The following is a 10,047-nucleotide window of genomic DNA, read 5'->3' as shown; positions in this document are numbered from 1 at the left end:
TAACAAAAGGAGCTCTGAGAAAATCTCTAGCAACGTACGTACTTCATTGGTAATGATTCATACAACTTCACACACACTGTAATTCGCAGGCTGTATTTCTTTCATGCTTCTCAGACTTCCTCCGCAGTCTGAAGACTGAGTTGTGCCTCTGAGCCAGTGGGTTGAACTTTCAGAGATAAAGAGCAGAGCAAAGGTGATTTATGGGTTTTCACTCCTGCGGCACAAATTAGCAGGACCGGGGTTCAATTACGCACAGTGGTGGTCGTGGGCACTGTTATAATGAGGGTCAGTAGGGCAAGGCTGGGACAGGAGACAGAGGGAAGCACAGCTCTTTGAATGGCCCTGCAGTGTAGCTGAACACAAGAGCTGTTGTAGAAGGGGGAAAAAAAGTAGACGCAGTTGGTGTAAAATTGATTGACAGTCCAGACTTCAACCCTCACCTGTTTGGTGTATTGTGAATTGGATTTGCCATATTATATGCCAGTCTGTCAGAGCTGTTATATGTACTTCTTGATGTTGTTTTTAATTTCTATGTCATCATCTGGTCCCCATGTGCCTCAGCTCTGTCTGGTTTGGGTTATTTGTTTGGTTAGTTAATTGCTCTGCCCAGTTTTAGCCCCCCACTTTCATTACTTTACTGATTTCCTATAAACTTAATTACATTATGAGCTGTTATTAGCTCAGTTAACTTCAAACAGTCCACATAATTCCAAAAATAATTTCAATACCTTTCGTAAACATTGAGTGTAAACCTGCTGTGTTTTCATTGACTTGCTCTTATGACTTCTCACACACTGTGCTGTGGTTCTCTACCAGTGTGCTATCCCACTAATCAATAGCATTGCTAACCATGCAGGGAAAATAGCTTTCTAGCCAGCCTAGTACTTAGAAAACCCACTCTCATCCACCTACTAACTCAGATAATTGCTCCAGATACAATACACTGGTATATTTCTATACAATACAGGTATCATTAGAGGTGAATGTGCAGCATGGAGGCAATAGGGAGAAACAGGAGACAGAGATAAAGAGGATGGTTATTAAAAGAAGCTCCGGTGCAGGAATGCAGTAGAGGATGACAGGTTTTGAGGAATGGATAAAGATTTAAAGCAGAGTAAAAGAGGGAAGAGTTTGTGTTGAATCCCAGATTCTGACTGAGCCACTGATCCTGTGTCTCCTGTGGCATATGCTTTGTCTTCTTGATCTCAGATGTGCTAATGGCATGAGGTCTGGAGGGTTCTGATTACCAATGTAATTAGATTCTGATGTTTGTGTAGATAGATGGACAGCAGATGGTGAATTAGTGGTAAAGTAAGAATAAAGGTGCCTCATTTATAGAACATATCCTTCTAATTTTGTTTTAAGTTTCCTATTGACTGAAATGTAATTTATTGAATGGAGTACAAGAGATTAGACAGGATAATTCAGAGAACCTTCATAAATGTCATGTTATTGTTCAATGCGAGTATAAAAAGCCCATAGCACGGCAAAGAGGCAAAACTCTTGACCACCTCCGCAATGACTTGAAGTTTGACTCCCAGTAGCCGTTTCTCCTTGTGGTGGCAGTAGCATAGAAACATAGAGTGAGTCATGTGGATATGAAAGACCACATTGGATTCAGTGTTTACTTCCTTTAGCGATTCAATAATTGTTTCTGTATGCATTCTGCCAGTACAGTAATTACAGCTTTATGGTCAAGCTAAGATGATAAAATAAATTTTTTTATATTTAGTCACATATGTGATATGTTTTTAACATTCAATATTATAATTTTTTGCACTAACCAGACAAGACTATTAATTCAAAATTCAGTATACCAGAGGAAAATAAGGACGTCTTTATATACATTCGATATAGCCAATACTCAGTGTTGATGGAAATGGTTGATTTGTCCTGTACTTCCTTAGTTCCCTGATTGTATGTTTGTGCCTGTGTGTGTGATTTTCCACATATTGTGCTTTAGCATTTGAGACTGAAGCAAAGCCGCAGTTTGCTCCTGATCAAAGCGTAAATGAGACGGGGGTGTTGTCAGTAATATTTTTCTTCTTTTTCCCATTTGTGCATATTTGATGTTTCCCACCACAAACCAGAGAGTGAAGCACTGATGTCTTCAGCTCTTGCAAGTAAGAAGAACTGAGCCTCCGAGTGATTTACAGATGAAAGCTGTCAGCCCCACCCTTTCCATTCAGGGAGCCTTGAGAATAATATTGCATCAGAGCCTTTTGTGACAGAAGAACAATGGCAAGAGTCTGCATAGACTTTAGATGAAGTGACAACTGGAAACAAGGAAAGGAGGTGAATTTCAACTCACCTTCATAATCATACAAATTCAAGTTTATGTAAGATAATGACTCATCTTAGTGTTGATTTACCATAATAGTGGATGATCATCGTAGGTGTGTAGGTGAAGCATGGATATATGTTTAAGTGATGAATTTGAACAAAGAGTCTATCATGTTAATTTTGCTTCTGCCACTGCTCCTTTTAAGGATTAGAGGCTTAAATGGTATAAAGGCATGAGGATCCATACATTTTTATAAGGTGTTTTTGTGTCATTTAGAACTGAAACAATGATTTGATTCAGCAACTGTTTGATAAATATAAATTATATTTTTTCACACAAAAATGCAGAAAATTCATTGGTTTGTAGTTATCAAATGTAAGATTGTATGCCTTTCCTTGTCATATATAAGTTAACTACTTAAAAACCTGTTTTGTTTACAGGAGAATCTTCTGATGAAAATTAGAAACTGCTCAGCTCTGTCAGACCTCTTTAGACAGATTGTAGGTATGTGGCCAAATCAAAACACATATTATCGGAATCAACTCTAAACAAGAATTACATCCAGACAGGAGAAGTAATGTTGGTATTCTTTTCTTAAGCTTCAGAAACAACTAACAGTGGCTTGTGCAGTTTATTACAGAATATTCCACAGAATACAGAAGCTATTGTGAAATTCAGAAAAACAAGGTAGCTTAGTGTCAAAACCCATATGTTTAGACAGTTCCAGTGCACATGTGGACACACATTTCTTTGATACAATATGGTATCAGGGGTTTATGGGGCAGACGGATTCAGATTCACTGTAACTCACCCTTGCAGTTCCCACTAATTTAAACCTACATATTGCTTCTCTGGAAGTTTGCTGGATAATAACCAGATTTCTTCAGTTTAACATATTTAGATCAGGGCTGACATACACATGCACACACATCCACCGACTTACTCACTAACCTATCAAGCCGTGGCTTTAAATATCCACATATATTGCCACTTCACTATTCTAGTCAGTGACACACTCTTGACAAGTTTACGCTTGACAGCTTTTGTCATCAGGTCTGTCACTCAAAGGCCTAAAAGACCATATTTGAGCACCCGTAGAGGATTCTGAAAAATGGATAATCAGGAACCTGGATCGTCACCAATATCAATCAACCCTCACTTCCATCCACACACCTAAATTGTCCTATCGATAGACTGAACTAATCTGTTATAATTAAATGTATCTGCATCCTTAACAAAACCCATGGCAGACCAATGCTACTAACACCCGAGACATTTGTACAACAATGATGAACCCTGTTTTTCAAAGGTAAAATAACACAATTAGTTTAGTTGTTGGAGATACAAATAAATATATATTCCCTTATTTTCACGAGGACTGAATCATCTATTGAACGAGAGCCACAGTGGCCATGTTGGCCCTCTCCCCAAGGACACCCCATTGCTCTTTTTATGTGTGTGTTCTCTGAAATCTTCTGTGTCCGTGTGTGCACTTTGTGTGAGTCTGCTTTGTGGGTGGCAGTGTGATTCATTATTTACTAACACCCTCTCATCTGCAGACTAGATTAATTTGTTAAAGCTCCGCACCCATTTGTTATTTGGAGAGAGAGCGCAGCATAAAGGAACACGACTTTAGATGGATGGTCTGAAGTGATGACGTGCCCAATGAAGTGTTTATTAACACAGTTGTTTAATACGTGTGCTACCTATAACTGTGCTACCATTCGTCTAAATGTGAAGTGTTTGGCCCTCTTGTGTTTTATACAATTGTGAGGCGTATATTACAGAAGAGCGTTTCTATTATTTCTCAGGGTTTTGGCACTTTGTCCATACAGTCCACACTTGTAAAGGCCTATTATGTGGTTTTGGTTTTGGATTCAGATGTGCTGAAACCATTTTGGGAAGAAAAAAAACGGAAGAAAAGATCTGCTCTTTGTTTATGTACCTACTCAACACCATATGAAAAATGTATTTTATGAGCTGTCCTTCATGGCTAGACGTCAGAACTTTAATAACAGGAAATGAAGTACCTCGAGGGGCACCTAAATAAAGAATAGTTTATTAAGTCACAGCAACTCAGAGATTACTTTAGGCAGCACAGTCAACTCATGTGCTTATATGACCTGCTTACTAAAGTTCTGCTGTAGTATCATCAAAAACAAAAGTTAAAAATACATTAAATTATTCCTCAGCTGAAATATATATCCATTCATTGGAAGAGAAGATCTAAAGATTAAATTATCACTTGATTATTTCAATTTTTGTGTAAATGAATTCTGTATATTTACCTATATTTTATGCAGGTATAGTATTAGCCAAGCATGCATGTTAAGGAGCTTTAGGGTTTGTTGCACATAAACACTCAAAGTTTTATGGTCATAACTCTAAAAGTGTGACTATTGAGGGCAAATTTGCAATAGGAACTGTATACTAGCAATTGGTTTGAAGGAAAACTAATTTGCATCCCATAACAGATGGAAGAAAAATCCAATATGTGTTTGTACTGCTTCGCCTCTTGTTTTAGTAAATGCTAATGATGCTGAAAGGCGCTGACCATTTACATAGTATGGCTGTTGCTGACATGTTTGTTCATAAATATGTGATTGGCGAAACTTTGAAAAATTGAATCAGCCACAAAGCAATTTAGTATTGAATAAGCTGAGAGGGAGCAGGGGTTAGCGGGGTACAATCTTGTTAGCATTTTGTATTATACACATCAAAGCTGAGCTAAAAGCAATTGCACGTTCTCATTAACAGCAGACTGTTGGTTGAAATGTGTTGCTGTTTGAGGAAAGAAAGGATAATGATAAAGAGAAATAAGGTTTTACAGGTCATACCGCTGTTGGATCTCATTCTGTTCTGTCACACTGCGGAAAATATTTTCTAGAAAAAACAAATGTTACACTACTGTCATTGTTATTTGTAATTTGAAAAACAGGTTGCAGAGTACAGTATAGTATGTATACTCATACACTACACTAATAGGAAAGGATCATTCTGTAATTGATTATCACATACTCTAAAGTTTAGAATATAATTCTATAGCCTTCCCTCAGTGTATAGGAATAAATGATGGTGTGGATTTTATATTTCTGTCTTGTATTCACATACAATATACTTTAACTTTCTTTTTTTGTGTTTGTATTGCCTGTTTACTTTGTCTGTTTGCGACACTGTCTTTTGATCTTTGTTTAGGTCCCCCTTTGTGGTTTGACTTCAGACAGAAAATCTCTAGGAAGATTTGTTTCTATATTTTATTCATCAGATTTGAAATGAACAGATTTAGCTCGCCTGCACATCATGTCTGCTGGTGATGCTTAAGAACACTTCTAAACAAAGTGACCAACGAAACGTGACTCTTGACATTACCATTCTATTGGTTTTAATCACTTATTTATCAAAAAGCGAACATTATGTAACATAATGGCAAGCTTGGACAGACATGGTTGATAAAGTGACCTTGGATTAGAACCTGGCCCCTCCACACTGTCCTGGGGTAGAGCCAATGTCCTGGGATTATGGTAAATCACTGCTCTGCCAATATCACACACAGGATTATTTGCTACCACATTTTTATGGTCTGACAGGCAAACCACTGCAAGATTCAGAACGGACAAACCAAGCCCTGGCTGTAGAAAGGGGCTTTACCGTTTTTCGTTTCACAACCACCGTAGTTTCTCCTTCGTGCTTGGTTGTGTCAGTGGGTTTGCACTGGTAGCAATCTTCAATCTCACAGCTAGATACCACTAATTCCTACACACTTGGCCTTTTAAGTTTATTCAACAGTTGCTCAGGCTTTGTCCGAATTTACCTTTACAAACCATTACTCTGTGTTCTGACTACTGAGAGCTTTCAGTACCAATATATCGCTTGCTCCATCACTTTTATCACAGTAACATTACATGTCTATCAAAGCACCTTATTGTTTTAGTATTTAATACATCCAATATCGCCAGCAGCTGTCATATCAGATGCTCCGAAAAATTCCCAACACTGACTCATCTTAGCATGGAACAGCCAAACTGTCATCTGTGTGTGAGTACATCAGTCATAGTGAGATCTCATTCATGATGATGACTTATTTGATATCCATATGTGTCATTTTATTACAAAAACAGTTTGAGTGGTTTTCATTGAGATACCAACCTTCTGTCTGCAAAAAATCTAAATACAACCAATACTTAGAAAGAACAAAGAAGGAGTGGAGCACACGGATTGATTCACAGCCTTTAATTGTGCTGACAGACTAATGTTTCAACACTACTGTGACTTCATCAGAGTCAAAATGGACAAAGACATGAGGCAAACAACATATATATTCAACCTAGCGCAGGTGTACAATTGTCATTGGATAATTGGTTGAACAGTATGAATTGATTTCAGGGCAGCAGTTTTTGGTCAGAGGGTCTCGTGTTTCTTTCTCAAGACCTTTCAGTCAGGATTTCAAAGTGAGTGCTGTGGCTGCAGTGAAGTGACTCTAGAATCTTTAAGTTTCGGACTGGATAGAGAACTGTGAGTGATACCAAAACACAGTGTGAAGTTTTACAGTAAATGTGGCAGGTGGGAATAAAGTCAGAGACACACAGAATAGTTAATCATTTGTAAATTATTCTGAACTGCAACTATTCTCACTGAGTTCTGAGACCCTCAGGATCCAATGTCCTGAGGCCAGGTATAGAAGTTTGTTATTTTATTGTGGTAAACTAGCTACCCCCTGTATTATTCTCAGTAAACTGTTGTTTTGACTTAACCACACATGTCTTTGACTCAGTGTGTTGTTGTTTTTATCACAGTATGACAGATTAAAAGCAGGCAGTGCGAGCCAAAACAGTAGAGTTGCTGGCTTTTTGATGTGACTGGTTGGAGTATACCTGTTGTCTTGCTGTGTGCCAGAGGATATTTTTGGATAATGTCCCAAAAACATCTCCAAATTCATTGTTTTTGTCTGACAACCAGTTAGAATCATTTTACTATTAGAGAAAACAGCAAATATTCACATTTAAGAAGCTAGAACCATTTTAAATACTGACTTATATAGTATCAATTATCAAAGTAATTACTGTTTCGTTATCTGTCGGTCAACTGTTTGGTTGTGTAGTTTTACAAACAAGAATGTCTGTGATTGTTATTAGATTTTTCACTCCACACTATGAGCTTGTTCGGTAACCTACTGTATATCTCTTGCCAGTGAATAGCTGCGTGCCAGACAGTAACAGGCTAACGGGTAAAGACCATCAGTGGACTGACGTGTAGTTGTTGGCTCCTGAAGAGCTGTGGCTCCTCCTCAGAGAGTTGATAAAAGTTTGACTCTTTATCAAACTTGGCAGTAGAAGTCACCTTGTGCAGAGGACTGTAGCACACTAAAGCTCAACTATGAAATATACCTGTGTGGTTATGCATGATATTTATACTACTACATTACTACATGCACACTCACCTACATCCTCACTTAAGGCCTTTTTCTGGATCATTAGTCCTCTGTGTATTTTATCCCCTCTATACTCCTGTCACAGAGGGAGCCTAATTGCGCCGAAACCTGTGCTGTCCAAAAGCCACATCCTATATTCAGCACAACACAGAAACACACAGGGGAACCCGAAGGGCAGACTCTAACGAAACCCAACTTTATTAACATTTTCTTGATAAAGCCACTTGCCCTGAATGGAAGACCCAGACAGAGGTTACAGTAGGAAAGGGCAAAACTGAGTATGTGAGTTTTATTAAAGGATACTGCAGATTTTTAATGTGCTTAAAGGTTAGACAAAGTAAATGGTGGTGGGCTGTCGTTATTCTGCAGTCCCAAAGCACCATTTAATGCCAGTCTCTTTTGTTCTACAAAGAGCTTTTCTCTCCTCTCCTCCAGCCACATGTCCCAGAGGGCTAACTTATGGTTGCATATACATATATTCTGCTTATTGTCTATTTCCTACACTTACAAGCTAGACCATCTAACCAGCTAATCAATTGGTTCTGTTTTGCTATACCTAACATATTATGCGGTGTGCTCCAGCGGTCGCTCGGTTAATGATCTATTTGTGCTGCCTTCGACTTCGACAGAAGCAAAATACTTCCAGTTTTATGTCACAAAAACATTAGCACAGCAAGGCTCACCGTGAGCGCTGACACAGGGTCAGCTAAGAAGTTCCTGCTTCCCTGGTAACAGCAATTAATTGAGGACAGATCATATCTCCGACACTATAATGACTGTTGTCCATTAGTGTAATGATGATCCTCCATGCAGTCTCCAGTGTCAATTAGTCTGACATGATCTACTTGGTCTATTTGCACATAAATTGATCTTTTCATCTCAACACCCAGCAGTAATTAAGAGGAAGTTTTGTATTTTTAGAGGAAGATCAGTCAGTCATAACGTACTCAAAACCTTGGACAAATTATGAAAAGGCACTCCTCGTCCACTTTGAGTCTAGATATTGTAATTATTTTGTGGAGTAGCTGTCACTGAGAATATACTGCTTAAGATGTTTTAATGCAGTTTTTTCTTTAATTCCTTATTCAAGTAGAAGACAACATAGATACCTTACGGTTTGTAATTATAGTACATGAAGGCAACTTGTTACATGAAGGCAACTTGTTAATTGTTAACACAAACATTTTCTGTATCAATCTACAGCCTACAGTCTGTTAGCTTAGCTTAGCATAAATACAGCTAACAGCCAACTAGCCTGGTTCCGTCCAAAAGTAACAAATTTTGCTTCCTTATACTGCCTTGTAGAAAAACTATAAGTCTAAGTATAAAAATGTTACAGGGGTTATGTGCGAGGAGCAGCAGGAGTTACCAGGCAGAGACTCCACGACTGCTCCTGGACCAAGAAATAGACAAACCTCCCCTAAAACCAGCAAATCTCAGTTTTTACACTGTCTTTAAACAAGAGACATACCATGTTAATCAGTGAGCTTTAGAGAGCCTGGTAGGTGGATTCTGGTACCTCTGCACAGAGCCGGGCTAGCTGTTTGCCTTTTTGCAGTCTTTACTCTAAGATAAGCAAACATGCTGTTGGCTGCAACTACAAAATTACCATACAAACAGTGTGGTATGGATCTTCTTGTGATTAACTACTCCTTTAATAAATTATCTTGTTAGATTAAGAGCCAGCAATAATATTGGCCATATTTTTCTACGACTAAATACTAAATTCAGTTATTTAATCAATATACACTACACGTCATTAATTCTAAATCAGGCTGTCTCTGTCATGGATACACCCAAGCACGATGTGTGTTTCAGCACACGGCATGACAATGTTGGTGTGGGCAAGCAGCCAGGAAATATGCTGAAGGGCTGGAGGGGGAGGCGAGTTGTAAAAAGTTGAAATTGTGATACACACATAGACATACGCACTCTGCAGGTTGCTCATTAAGTGGGCTATAGGGAGTTGGTATGTGAGCCTGGCTAGTGCTGCAGTGCTGTGCTGCAGAATGTGTAGGAAAGATGGGACAGAGGAATGTTCTACACCAGGTAAAGCAGATGACTGCACTATTATAGTCTCCCTGTCAGAAAAGACTATATTAAGGAAGGCATATAACTTTTTTGTTTTATCCTCCAGAGTCTGTGGCAACTATTGTATAAGCAGTTACTCCATATAGTTGCTAACCTGTAGGTGGCGCAGTGTCTCAGTGGTTATCACCTCATAGGAAGAACAAAGTGGGCTTGATTCCCTGACATTGAACTGTCCATGTTTGCATGATCTTCTCATGCTGTGTTTTTGTGGGCTTTCTCCCACATTCAATTTCAATTCAATTCA

This window comes from Morone saxatilis, unplaced genomic scaffold (assembly GCF_004916995.1).
Source record: "Morone saxatilis isolate NCDOM2014 unplaced genomic scaffold, NCSU_SB_2.0 Contig14, whole genome shotgun sequence".
NCBI lineage: Eukaryota > Metazoa > Chordata > Actinopteri > Moronidae > Morone > Morone saxatilis.
Note: the sequence above shows the minus strand (reverse complement) of the source record.